We start from the raw sequence: 14,533 nt of genomic DNA on the forward strand, positions 1-14,533 counted from the left end.
TTTGGCCCACTATATGAAACATGTATGACACCCCTGTCATAGATAATATCTTTTACCTGTAAGGGCTTGGGAAATCAGCCTAAAACCACACTCACTAATAAAGCCAAAGCGATTTCAATGATTTACCAAGTTGTTCTCTTTTATATTGGATTATCTCCATGCACCTCTGATTTTTCACATAGACCTCTACAGTAACAACTCAATGTGGTTAACAGCCCAGTCCTGTGTGGGTCTTGCGCTGATGGAACTTATGCTCCATCAGAGCAAGGCCTGGGCTACTGATGCAACAGCAGCTGCTGTGACAGTGCTTGGGCCAGGGCCACCAGTGCAAAGGGCTGGCAGCCCTGGGTACATGCTAACAACCGTCAGAGCCCCTACTAGAGCAGGCAAGTCAGAGCAGGTAAGTTCCAGGTGAGAATCAGGGTAGGGATCAGCATCAATTTCCCCATGTCCTACGCTCCCAGCCTGGACTCCACACACCCCCTTGGAACCACTCAGATTTATGTCAGCCAAAGAGTTGGTGCGGATTCAAGTAGGCCCACTGAAGACTAGACAGCAGAGGCATAGGTAAGTATAAACGTTTTTCACTTTCCCCTCTGTCGCTTCCTGGTTCCCAGCTGGCCCGTAGCATGCAATGGAGGCTCTGGGATGGCGCAGGATAGGATTGGGTTGTAAAGTGTACTTCATTCATTCACTTGAAAGACAAAATATTCTGTGTGGTCAGTAAACAGTCACCTGTTTACTGACCACACAGAATATTTTGTTTACTGTTTACTGACCACACAGACAGTAAACAGTCGCCTGTTTACTGCTGTAAACAACGTTATTAACTATGACCTTCTATTTGGATTTGTAGGTTTATTCCAACCTACCCAGTTGGAATCCTTTTCCTACATTTGTACTGGTGGCCATTGTATGTACTGTTGAAATTTGATAGCTACAGGTATTTGTTTCTGGTGAGCAAGATAGGTTTACAGCCTAAGGGCCCAATCCTATCCAATTTTCCAGCAACGGTGCAGCTGCAATGTAGCCCCAAGGTAAGGGAACAAATGTTCCCATACCTTAAGGAGGCCTCTGTGACTGCTGCCCCACCACAATAAGCAGTGCATGCCCCACTGGCACGGTTGCACTAGCACTGGAAAATTGGATAGGATTGGGCTCTATGTCTTACTGAACACAAAGGGCTTATTTCTGAGAAAAATAAATGTTTTCCAATACCTCTATAGCCCTCAAAGTTGTGGTAACATAATAGGTTTATTATTAAGCAAGGTAATTCACAGCTTTCCATCAGGGCTGCAGCAGGATGTTCTCCAAATACAACACAGTTGTAACTTTCTTATTTGACAAGAGCAGCTGAACAGGATTTATGGCAGCAAGTGAGTTTATGGACCGATACGATTTCAGAAAATTTGACTTCTGGGATGAGAAAGATCAAGAAAGCCTGCCCCATTACATAGTTTCATGTGTCCCATCCATATGACGTTGCAGCAGAAAGTCACCTTAGCGATAATGGTGAGGGCCTAGGAAACATTTGTGTCACTCTGCACTCTACCCACTATTCAGTTTAAAACTAACCCCAAAGGTAGGGCAGGTTCTCCCCTCACCCCACACTTTTTTCTTTTTCTGAATAGCACCCATGCTGGCACACATTGTAAATCACGTTTGAAACTTCCAGTTTGACAAACTCTTCACAATGTGACATGGAGAAGTTTGTGTATTTTTTCTTCTTCAAATAAATGCAATGTTGTATTACCAAGTTTGGATTTGCAATGCAGCATTCCCAAGAGGGTTGATATTTCAAAATGAGGGATTGTAACTGCCTTATATAATTGAGACTGGGTTCTTTAACATGGAGGCTAAAACTGAGAAAAATATGCAACTGTTTCAATATTAATGGTGGTGTTTGAAGCAAATTATTTGGAGAGTAGATTCTCCAGTATCAGAGGTAATGAATAATGAATTTGATTCAAGAATTGGAAGAGCACAAATTCTTTAAGCTCCAATTACTACAGCTTCCTGTGTTTCTGGGACATATTATTGTACCAGTCTTTGTTTTCTACGTCTGAAGTTAGAGCTTTGATGCATTCATATTTTTAATATCCCTGGAAAGGCAATCACAGAGATTATCTGGAAAGTTATAATCATTCCGATACTGAACATCATTGGTCTTGTGCCTGTTTGTTTGGAAGCACAACAGGCCCATTGCAAACATAAGCGCCAGTAGCGGTTCTTGCATCCTTGGTCACTTGACCACGTGGAACAGTAGCTTGTTTTGGCTTACAGGCAGCTGGCAATTATTCAAATCATGCTAAAATGCCAATTATTGGCATTGTACTTGTCAACCCAGGATATTTGTGCATTGGGAGCTATGAATTTCTATGTTATGAAATATCATAGGTATGATACACATATGCAGGTAACATTTTTCAAACATTTCTAACTCATCTTGCAGTCAAGGATGGGATAGAGAAGCAAGAGAAAGTCAACCGACAGCAATATAAGAGGTGCTAACCAACACTGAGATCTGTTCCTGGCAGGAATACATAGTACACTTTCATTCCCAAGAATTGGGAAGATGGAACCTAAATATAGAGGCTTAATTTCTAAATATAGAAATATATATAAATATATATAATAGAAATAATTTCTATTTTTCTAAATATAAAAATAGAGGCTTAACTATGCTTTATTCATCCATCTGTAGCAGGCTTGGGCTCTATGTCATTTAAACAGGTTAACAATGACATTATTTAGAAGAGAACTCCTATTCTGGAAAGGCAGTGAGATTTTTGCTCCTTTACATAACAGTAGGTTGACAGCAGTAGCTTTTGCTGCTGTGAACAAAATATAGTGGTTTCTTCCACTCTCCCCTCTTCCTTTTTAAATATTAAAAGTTTATCTTGTACATACACAGAAATGTCAAACATTGAAAAATCTTCCCTCTCCCCTCCACAATGTGTCTGTATTATGAACTAGTTACCCAATCCTACCCATGTCTTAGATAAATGTATTAGATAGACTTTCAGCAATTTCTCTATGGACGAGGCCAGTGCTTTCCAAACCTTTTAGAGCTTGGTCCTCCTCAAGTGGCAGCTTGTTTAACCCTTGATACACACAGCCTAATCTGCCAGTTTCGTGAACCGCCAAAGATTGGGTCACAGTCCTGGACACACAGTTTGAGAACTGCTGGACTAGAGCTGCAATGCATATGTTTTCACATATCTGATTGCACATGCACCATAGCCACTCTTGTCCACTATCAACAATGGCAATGGTGAAAAATGGATGCCTGGGAGGGGCTATTTATATGCAAATATATTTCCATAACCTCTTGCTCACAGAGAGCACATAGCAGGGGTGGTATGCAAGTTCAATGTTGATCCCTATGCTCTACTGCATGTAGACCATGTGCAATGGGACCATGTGCAAATCAGCTGCTATGCACTCCTCTTGTGCTGGTATATTGCCACACAATAGGTTTATATTAATATATTACTTTTACCCACCTAGTAAGTTTATATCTTGTGTTGTGATTATCTATGGAAAATTTTTCTATTTTCAACCTCCAGTATATGCAACTGTCTGTAGCTTGATAGCTATTTTGTAAGCAGAATACCCTGTAGTAGGCATGTCAGAGCATCCACCTTTACATGGCTAATTGTGCTCATATGCACTTGTGCCTAAGGCAGCAATTGCTTCCTCCACTATTTTATGCCTTCTCATACCAAGTCTCCTAATCTTTGGACCTCTTACCTTATATAAGCAGATTCCTTTCTTGATTCAAGAGTGAATGCTGCATTCTGAAGAAAGAGAAAGGATGCTAAAATAGCTGACAGCCTATAAAGCTTCAAAACAGCATATGTGTGGAAATCGAGGAACAGAACACAGCTTGCCGAAAATGTCAAAAGTGGTGCTGGAATATTGAGGCTGAACTGCTTTTTCTACACTAAATGTGAAGAGGTACAGCTTCAGTGGGGTACCGTACAAATACATACATATCACTGTGCCAGTGAGGCTAATTAAGAATAGTGGTAATTATCTTAGGAAAAGTGTGGGAAGAACCATAAAATATGAGGAGGCACATAAGCAACATGTGGCAGCAAGAGACAGCAAGATCGCAGTGCATGATAAAGACTTTGTTTTTAAATTACAGAAAAGTTGGCAGCAGAACAAGAGCTCACCGTTAAATAGGATGATGTTTCCTTTAGGAAAGAAGTTATGTGAGGATTAATGAGAACCGGTTGCTCAAGTGTTAAGTATGTACTCTGCTATCTGAAAACACTAGTAAAAATTTGAGGAAATGGGCTCAAATATCCCAGTCATATTATACAGCAGGGGTGCCCAAAGTTTTTGGCATGAGGGCCACATCATCTCTCTAACACTGTGTCGGGGGCTGATGAGGGAAAAAAGAATTAATTTACATTTAAAATTTGAATAAATTTACAAAAGTTTACATGAATGACTATATTAATGATGAACTTATATGAATGAATGAAGGTCTATAAAAGGCCTTGCACAAAGCAAGGCTGGCTTTTCCTTTGCTGCTGCTACTGCAACACAGACGTGAAACAACAAGCAGCGGAGGGAGCCCTCATCCCACAGCTAACGAGAGAGGTCAAACAGTCGCCCTCACGCTGAGAGCAGTTGCATCAGGCCAGTGTGGGCTCCATCAAACCTTTGGCGGGCCAGAGGCTCATTGGAGACTGGGGGCTCCCTGAGGGCCACATTGAGAAGCCTCGAGGGCCGCAAGTAGCCCCAGGGCCAGGGTTTGGGCACCCCTGTTATACAGCATGAAACTAGGGATTTGCATGAACATAGCTGTCCGTGCCTCTTGTTGCAGTTTCACCTCCAGTGACATCTTCTGCCAGACTAAACCACTAGTTCAAATATTATACACACATTGCTGACCCTTGGGATGTCACATGGGTGCATCATTGCTCATCCCCACCCCCACACGCTGCCAGCATCTCTTCTGTTCAGCAGCTTTGCTCATCACTGCTGCCTTTGGTAAGGATGGCTGAGTGTCCACCTACATTGCTGTGCCAGTTCTGGCTTGGTTTGATGGGTTCATTCCATGCTCTATGTGATGTTGCTCTGTGTCCAACATTACCTTCCGAATGCATGGCTGCATCATTTAGTTACCACCTCCATTCCGGAGGAGAAGTTCTTCTGGCTGAAGCCAATTTTAATTGAGGTTTTCTAGCAACTTGATACTTTACCTTTTGTTTAGAAATGCTTGTCTGACTAGATAGGGTGCTTTTTACTGTGGACTTTGAGCAAAGTTCCACTCATTAGCTGGCTCTATTAGTGGCAGATAAGCAAGTGTAAATAATTACTTGATTTAACTAATTCAGTATAAAGGCCTGTATAAATTAATTCATTATGGGAAGACTTGGCTTATGTGCCTGACACAGTGAGTTATATGGAGAAACAGTGAGTTTGTCTGGTGAATATTGGAGCTGGATCATGGATAGTCAGCTTGAATCCCAAACTATCCATGAGGATTATGGTAGAAGAGTCCTGAGAAAGATATAATGCAAGGAAGTTCTGCTTGTGACAGCACATCTGGGTGCACATTGTACATAGCAGTAATAGGGGGCCTTTTAAGGCAGTGGAAAGGCAACATATAAATGCCCAAATAGTCCAGTTCAATAACTTTTAATGGCATATATAACAATGCCCATATAAGTAGCTGTGCTTGTCTGGATACTGTTGAACTGGCTGGCCAAGTCTTGTTACCTGCTTGCATCTGATCAGTGATTCATCTTCAATGATGATCCTAGCCCCAGTACTACCCAGGGCCACAACTGCAAGCTGCTACTCCCTCCCCACATTGACTGGGCTTCCACACACATACCCCCACACCCTGCCTCCTTCCAGAGGCCATGGGAAGCTGCACACAGCCTCCCCGACCCTCTGAAGGCCTTTTAAAACCCTTGGAGGGCTGAAAATATCACTTCCAGTTTCATGGAGGAAAGCAGAAGTGATGTTTATGAGCCCTCAGAAGGCCCAATAAGGGCTTAAAAATGTCACTTCTGGTTTCCTCCATGAAACCGAAAGTGATGTTTTTGGGAGGGTTGTGGAGGGTCAGGGAGACTGTGCAATGCTTCCCCAGCCCCCAGAATGCCTCTGGGCAAAAGGCTCTCAGGGGGCGGACCTCAGATTGACTGGCCAACCAACTGAATGCTGGAGGGGTGCTGGAGGGGGGTGGATGGCGGTGCGGCGCTGCCCCCCCAAGCCTGGTGCCCATGGCATTTGTCCCACTTACTCTCCCCAGGTACCCACAGCTCATCATCTGGGTAGATGCCTGTGTCCATTTGCCACTTCTACTAGAGTGGATGTAAGGACTCTTTGTGGAGCATTTACTGGTGTTGGAGCTCATACATTTGGGAAATTCATACTGGTCAAGCCCTATAGTGCAAAGCAAAATCACCATTCCATTAATCATGTAATTGGGGAACAGGAGTGGCATATTGGTATAGTAGCTGCTGTGCTGGTAGAATGTCCCAGGTTCAATCCCTGGCATCTCTGGGTAGGGCAGAGAAAAAAGTCCTCTCCAAACATGTGTTAACTGTAAAGACCTAGGGCCTATGATCTCAGTCAGTACAAGGCAGCTTCTTACAACTATAGACCAGTGTGAGCCAAAAATTTAAATTCCCTGTACTTAAATTGAACTTCTAACAAGAGTGCAGAACTTTTAGTATGCCATTAATAAATGAAATGAGTTTTTCATGTTGACTGACATTGAAATGATGACCAAGGTGGTCCAAATGATAGTGGATTTAATTGCTTCCTGAATTTGATTACCTTCATACCTCTGGCTGGGTCAGCATTGTTGCCTGATGAATTGACCTTTGATGAAAAGTAGGTATTTATAGAACACTGAGGTAGAGTGGGGTGATTTCTCATCAAAATTGTTCTTGGGGAACCAACATTGTGCTAAATACAAGCCATGGTTCCAACTGATAAAAGGCAGTACAGAGCAGCGTGGACTGCACAGGATCAATAGAAACTTAGGGTGAAACTACATATTATAAGAAAGGCATGTTTGACCTGTTCTTTTGAAAACATTTATTAAAAGCATACAGTCAGGGAATAAAATAGCATGTACTCTTATGAATTAGGAACTAGTTAAAGAACAGGAAACAGAGTGGGTGCAAATGGGCAATTTTCACAATGAAGTGAAAGCACTAAGCGCCCAAAGGATCAGTCTTGGGACCAACACTTTTCAACTTGTTCATAAATGACCTGCAGGTGGGGATAAGCAGCAAGCTGGCCAAGTTTGCAGATGACACCAAACTTTTCTGGGTGGTGAAGACTAGAATGGGAAAGGTCCAGAAGATCTCTCCTGACAGGGGGAATGGGCAACAAAATGGCAATGTACTTCAATGTAAGTAAATGTAAAGTGATGCATGTTGGGACAGAAGTCAAAATTTCATATATAAGCTGAAGTTTTCTACGCTGTCTCTGATGGATCAGGAGAGAGATGGAGGGGTGAAGAGGGTTTGGTCAGCTCAATGAAAGTTTCAACCCTGTGTGCAGTGGCTGTAAAGACAGGTAACTCCATGCTTGGGATCATTATAAAAGGATTGAGAATAAGATGATTATGCCATTGTACATATCAATGGTAAGGCCACACCTAGAGTATTGTGTCCAACCCTAGTCATCACATTTCCAAAAGAATATAGTGGAACTGGAAACAGTGCAGGAAAAAAAGTGCATTGAGGCTTGAGCTGTAAAAGTCAATTTTTATTTGTTTTTAGACTTGCAAAGCCAGGTGGGTCCTGATAGTGATATGCTTGAAATATAAGAACTTACACTGAACTGGGCACTGGGGAGGGCTGAAAGTATCAATTTTTTTTTTTTTGTGGGGAGGGGGGTTATGGCAGGCAGGCTACAGAAAAAAATTCACTTGGTAAAACAGGGCTAGCTTCCCCTTATTTGTTTTTCTTTAATTATTTATAATTATTTTGTTTTGCTTGATGATGTCACTTCCAGTCACTTCTGGTGGGTCCCGGACAGATTGCCATTCTAAAAAGTGGGTCCTGGTGCAAAAGTTTGAGAACCACTTCCTTAACTCAAAACGAACCAATGAGACGGGAGCAGGGGGTTACATCCTAGTGACCAAAGTTGTGGAAATTTTGGCTTTTAGCAATAATACTATCATGTTATTTACCATTTGATGCAGAATCTCATCCATTACTTGTGGGGAAATATTCACTGCATTTATTTTTTTGGCCATTATTATTATTCATTCCATGTCATGACTATTACTGTATCACCTACCTCACAGGGTTGTTGTGAGGACAAAATAAGGGGAGGAACCATGCACACCACCTGGAGCTGCTTAGAGGAAGGGTGGTATAAAAAGGTGGAATATTAATTAAGTCATATGGGGTGAGTAAAATTTATTGGCCCCGGGTGTCAAATGACCTAGCTACGCCTCTGCCCTTCTGTCAGTGCTTTCCAGCACTGGCATAGCGGTGCCAATGGGCTGTGTGCTGCATCCTGCAGTTGGGTGTCACTCACGGAGGCCTCCTCACAGTAAGGGAATGTTTGTTCCCTTACGTCAGAACTGCATTGCCCTTATGTCAGTGTTGGAAAGCGCCCTAAGCTCCTTAGAGGAAAGTGGTATAAAAGGTGTTTGTTTAATTAATTAATTAAGTCATATGGGGGTGACATATTTATGGGCCTCAAGGGTCAAATGACCTAGCTACGCCACTGAATACTGGTATCAGTTGGTCAGGTTGGGGTTGTGAATCTCCACTCCCCAGCTGCAAGCAACCTCAGGTAAGCTGCTCTCTCTGTGCCTCCACTCCCCAGCTGCAGTATGGAGGCATAATACAGATTTGTGAATAGCTGAAAAATGGTCCTCACTCACTCACGTCCATTTTCCATCCATCAATTTCTGCAAATGGGTCTGTTTGAGTACAACTTTAAAAATGTGATTTATTCAAAACAATGACTTCACTTCCTGCTTAAGGTCATCACTTCTGGCCCTGCCAGCACAATTGTGTCACTTCCTGTTTCTTGCTTAATGACATCACTTCTAGGGGTCCTGATAGGTTGTTGTACCTAAACCTGGGGTCCCGATGCAAAAAGGTTGGGAACCACTTATGTAACTGCAGAAGGCCAAGAGAAAGGCTCCAAATTCTTTCACTTTCTGCTATTACTATAGATTGGATGGACTTAGTTTATTTGTACAATTTTATTGTCTTTAATTCAAATGACTTTAATTCAAATTTTTTTGCATGCATGTATACTTGAATTTGAGAAAAATGGACTTGACTCTTATGCCACTAAAGATGATTAAAAAGGTTGGCACTGGTCTCTAATGAATTCAGTTTGGAGGAATTATCTGAATCCTGAAATATACTGTCCTAGACCCATTCAATACAGTTTATTAAAGAATAGCCCCCTCTGCCAAATTCAGAGACTCCAAGTATCTGCAAAGAGCAACAATTAGAATAAAAATGAACCAGAGGAAGTAGGGAACTGGCTCTTAAACATGTCACTTGATGACCAAATTACCAAGAAGCCAGTTACAGACACTGACACCAGATTGGGTAACTTGTTCAGACTCCACAGAACATAATGGCACAATATATACATTTCTTTGCTTGGAACTAGAAGTTAGATGGTCCACATTTTTCAGCAGACATTTCCACTAATTTTTTAACCACTATGAACAGCAAATACATTTTCAGGTACACAGTGATTATAAAGTCACGAGCTTAGGACGCACGTGTGAGTAAAAGAAATGGAAGTGTAGCCAGGATGGTGGTTTGTGCATTTACTTGCAACAGCATAGGGAGAGGATTTTTTTCGACATAGGCATTTTTTCTGAGAAAGGTCAGATTCCCCTTATCCCTACCCTCCAGCTGCTTTCCCATTTACATGAAGAAATCAAGCACCTTCCTTTCCCCCCTAAGTAGGAAGGCAACAGAAGAGATTTCGTTGGACATGCTGCTTCTCCAGTTAGGTTTGCACTACATCCATGGCTTCAATTCAGTTTAAAAAAAACAAAACCATTCAGTGAACGATAATCACCCATCTAGTTCAGTCTTTAATAAATGAATCTTCTTTTTCTCCATTGCAAAAAGAGGCTTCTTCTAATGGGAAAATTAATCTGGGAAGGAAAATGTATCTACAGAAATAGTGTGGGGTTTGGGATTCAAAAACAAAACCCAGCTGTGGATTTGCTTCGGTATCTCTAAGGCTGAATCACAACACCTACCTGGCTATTGCCCTGTTTGGGGGAATTGTACAAATTCAGTAAAACTATGGAGAAAATTCCATAGTCAAGGTCAGTGGATGCAGCAGAAACTGGTTGTTCTAGAGTGGATAAAAACTGGATGCTCTAGTGACCTCTGCTACTCAAGGATTCCAAGGATGGAGATGTAAAAGTAATGTAGCACACTTTATTGCTTATACTACTAGATTAAGTATCCAGATTCAAACAATTATCTGAAATAAAACTGCTGTTATCTGAACTTCAAATAGTTGAACAGTGGTATGACTCAAATGTCTGACATGTCAGAGCCACATCTTGATGTCTCTCTTCATCTTGATGAACATGCTTCTCAACAGCCAAATTAAAAATGGCTAAAAGCAGCAAAGTAACTAAAAGATCAGCTTAGCAAGACTGAAAGAAACTTCAAATGAACATTTGAAATGCTTTGAGTACAGCAGGGATGACAACCTCGGTAGTCTAGTGCAAAACCTGCATTTTTATTAAAGACATAGTTTGGAAGGCCCATTCAAAAATACATTGTGCTCAGTAAAAATGAATAATTCCCATGCGGATAATTAAAGACAGGATAAGTTGTGTGTCTCTCATATACTATTTACATAAACAAAAAAAATTATACAGGTGTTAACAATGGAATACATGCCTGAAAACAATCTGAAAAGGTGTAATCACAACATGATACAAAGAGGTCTATAAACACTTTACAAATAGTTGATTAACTGGAATGAAATCTTCAAATACCCAACATATTCTCAAAGTTTTAATTTAAAAATTAAGAAGGTTACTGTCACATTACATCTCTTCCACAACAGAAAACAGGGCAATGTAAGTTTGTGCGTCTGAGATCTTCTTCATAGGGGATAGTGAATGTGGGTAACTTTTACCCACAAAGTTGAGAAGCTGGAAAGCTGCCTTCACAATCTTATCCTTTTGGTTTACCTGACCCTTCATAAAAACTATCAAGTTCTCTAAAATAGTTTTCCCCCATTTATTCTCATTCAATATTTTGACAATGGAGATCTAAGCAGTTCTGATTTCCAAGCCTGTTAACAACTGGCCAAAGGTATTTTTCCCTGAAGATTCCTATTTGGCATTTTTCCTCCCCAGAGAATACAGATTTATAGGTCAAAATGTATCACTTCTGAATAACTCACATCCTTCACTATAATTCTCCTAAAATAACACTGAGGTAGAAAAAGAGGGGGAAAGCAGGTCATTTCCAACCACCTGAGAACTCCTCTATTGTCCTAAGAATTACAGAGTCCTGCCCACTTAACTCATTCTTGAATTTATACTTTGTGATCCTAGAACAAAAACACACAGATGTATCAAGCAATCTATTTTTAGAAACTCAGCTGTATGCATTTTAGAAGCCATCTTGTATTTCAGTGGTGGTTCTCAAAAGAGAGACACAGAAGATTTATGTCCAGTGAACTGAGTTTTGGTGCCCCTAAAGCCTTTAAAAGAATGATTTAGCTGAGATAGAATGAGGTAAGATTGCTTTCTTGGACAAACTGGCAAATTAAGTGATGGATGTCCTGAGGAAGTCTAACAATGGTCTTCTCTGAGTAAGACAGCAAACAGGGTGGAGCAATAAGGCCTATATCTCCCTGATAATGTTCTCTGGAGCAAACGACAAGGCAACCTAATATTTGAAGCTACATGAAAATTAGTAAAAAGCAACCAAAAAAGAGAAAACTTAAAATGATGCAAGGAGGGGCATGTGCTAAGCTGGTTTACAGTTCATTAGGAAGCACTTCTCACAATCTGAAATAAAGGCCTACTGTTCATATATAGGCTGTAAGAGACCTCTCAAATCCTAAATGGAAGAAATGAAGCAAACATCAAGTGCCATTACTAGGAGAGGTGCCTGACCAATACAGGTAACTGGAAGGATAAGCAGTGCACCTTCTTATCAACAATAATTGTTTTACAGAGGCTTACAACTATTTTGTTATACAATGGATAAACATCTAACAGCAAAATTAATGGTACTGTATTGCAACTGCTTATTTTAAAAGAGCTTGGTCACTTATCTGGCTGTATGAGTTCTATTTACATTCTTCAGAAGCAGAATGCTGATTTAAAGGGAAATTCACAGAAGACCAACACTGGAATAATTCAAATGGCAATGACAAAGTGAAAAAGACTGCTCTGAAGAAAAAGGCTTAAATGAAACAGGATTCAGCAAGCATAATAAATACCTAGAATGACATCTGTTCAAAAAATAAAAAAAATGCTGAACTATTTTCCATGTGAAACCATTCCATCAATAAACTAAAGTCAATAATGATCTCATGGAATTGTGTGTATGTGTTGGGAAGGTCTCTTCCAAGGTTGTCACACTGCTGAATGAAGTGAAATAGGCTGGTAATAACAGCAGACTAACAGGTACTGTGAAAGAAAGAGCCACTTCCATGTTAGCTCAAACTGTGTTGTATTAAAAGGATTTGAATATCAGTTAGCTTATATTGGGAACTAGAAAAAATGGCTTCTGTCCTAATATGCTACAATTCTAGTGTATGAGCCAAATCAGCCTATGCCAAGGAAAACGGGAATAGGAATTTGGATAAGGAAGGAAGGAAGGCACCCAGAATATTCTGGTCTGAAGGATGTTTTAAAAGTTTATTAAAATAGGTGCTCAAAATTTTTTCTTGAAGACCTCTGAGCTACACTTCCCTTGCTGCATACACTAAGCCTGCTTCAATTAACTATACTTTAGGCATTTTCCACAGTGAACTCAGGTATACCACTTAGAAAAATATGCTGATAGTCCAGAATCTAATGCATTTGAAATGTCTTTCACTATTACACATTGCCTCCAACCCACCAGCCTTTATCACAGCATTGTGGTTAAACAGACTACACATCTGAGAATGTTTTAGGCAAAGATCAGAATGGATTTCAGAATTCTGTCTCTGAGCATCACAAACACGTACCTTGAGAAACTCAAATAGAAGTGTAACATATACGCTTGTATTCTGTCAATTCCACACTTGTTCACAAGTTTAAAGCAAACTGGTATTTAAACTGGAGGCTAAAAATATTTTCTGATTCCTGGTTCTCCTCCTCTGTTAGTTATTTTAGAGTATTTTGAAACAATCACTGCAGTGTCTTTTTAGCTGAACTATCACAAAAAGGTATAAAAATAAAAGTTGAACTTTAAGGCAATGGGAAACCAAGTAACTGCTGTATTTTACTAATACTTTGCACAATCTTTTTTGGGGGTGGAGGAGGGAATCCTTCCACATAAAAGAATTTTTTACAAACCTGTCAAACGTAATACTAAAGACCCCATAAAGTTATAGCTACACATCTCTAGTAGAATATAACTTACATTGGGTTTCCCAAAAAGTCTATGAAAGAATGGAAGTCAATTCCAAAATTTATAAGCATAGGAACTGATGTAAAATTAACACATTATAACATTTAATACCTGAAACCCATACATCCAAATCTTGGGCTGAAGTAGTAAAGCTGAGAATAAAAGTATGCCAATTCTAACAACTAGGGAATGGCAGTCGCTTCCCTCATGAACATGAAAAGCCATCTCTGGAAAACAAATTGTAATAGAAGAAAGAATATGAGATGTTTAGCAAAATGAACGGATTTTCATTTCTTTTTCCTGAGAATCAAGCAAAATATCCTTTGTTTCTCTTTGTACTATTCTAGTCAAAGCTGACAATCTCAGTAGTACACATAAGATTGGGAAACCAAGCTTTCACTTTCAAAAAGCCATTTAGGCAGGTTTCAATACATTTCACTAGCATACATCTCTTTTTGACATTTTTATTGCACACCTGGACAATTTTGAGACGTATTAAACCTTTCTTTCAGGATTATTTTAAATAAGGTTTACTTTTTCCCTCTCAAAAAGAATCCCTAAAACCCTAGGTTAAACGTATGCCATTTTAGTAGCTTACAAAACACTAACCAATTGCTTTATATCAGCAATACTACCAAAAAAGCATGACATATAACTCAATTTAGCTTCTTGATCCTTGGTAAAGCTATGAGAATATAGCAAATTACTTTTCTAATCTTAGTGAATAGGAAAGTACACACTTTAATAGTAGTTTAATGTATAATAGGCTTTTCTCTTCTTATGATGCTGGTAAACCTCCATTAGTATAATACGGTTTTTGGATGTCTTAGCACATTTACAAGACTAACATGTCACAAGTTGGATACCAGAAGCCAAATTAAATGCAAAATCTTTTCACAACCCTTCGGAATAAAACTTGCTCTTCCCATTAACAGACTGAAAATTGCATATGTTCA

This window comes from Tiliqua scincoides, chromosome 3 (assembly GCF_035046505.1).
Source record: "Tiliqua scincoides isolate rTilSci1 chromosome 3, rTilSci1.hap2, whole genome shotgun sequence".
NCBI lineage: Eukaryota > Metazoa > Chordata > Lepidosauria > Squamata > Scincidae > Tiliqua > Tiliqua scincoides.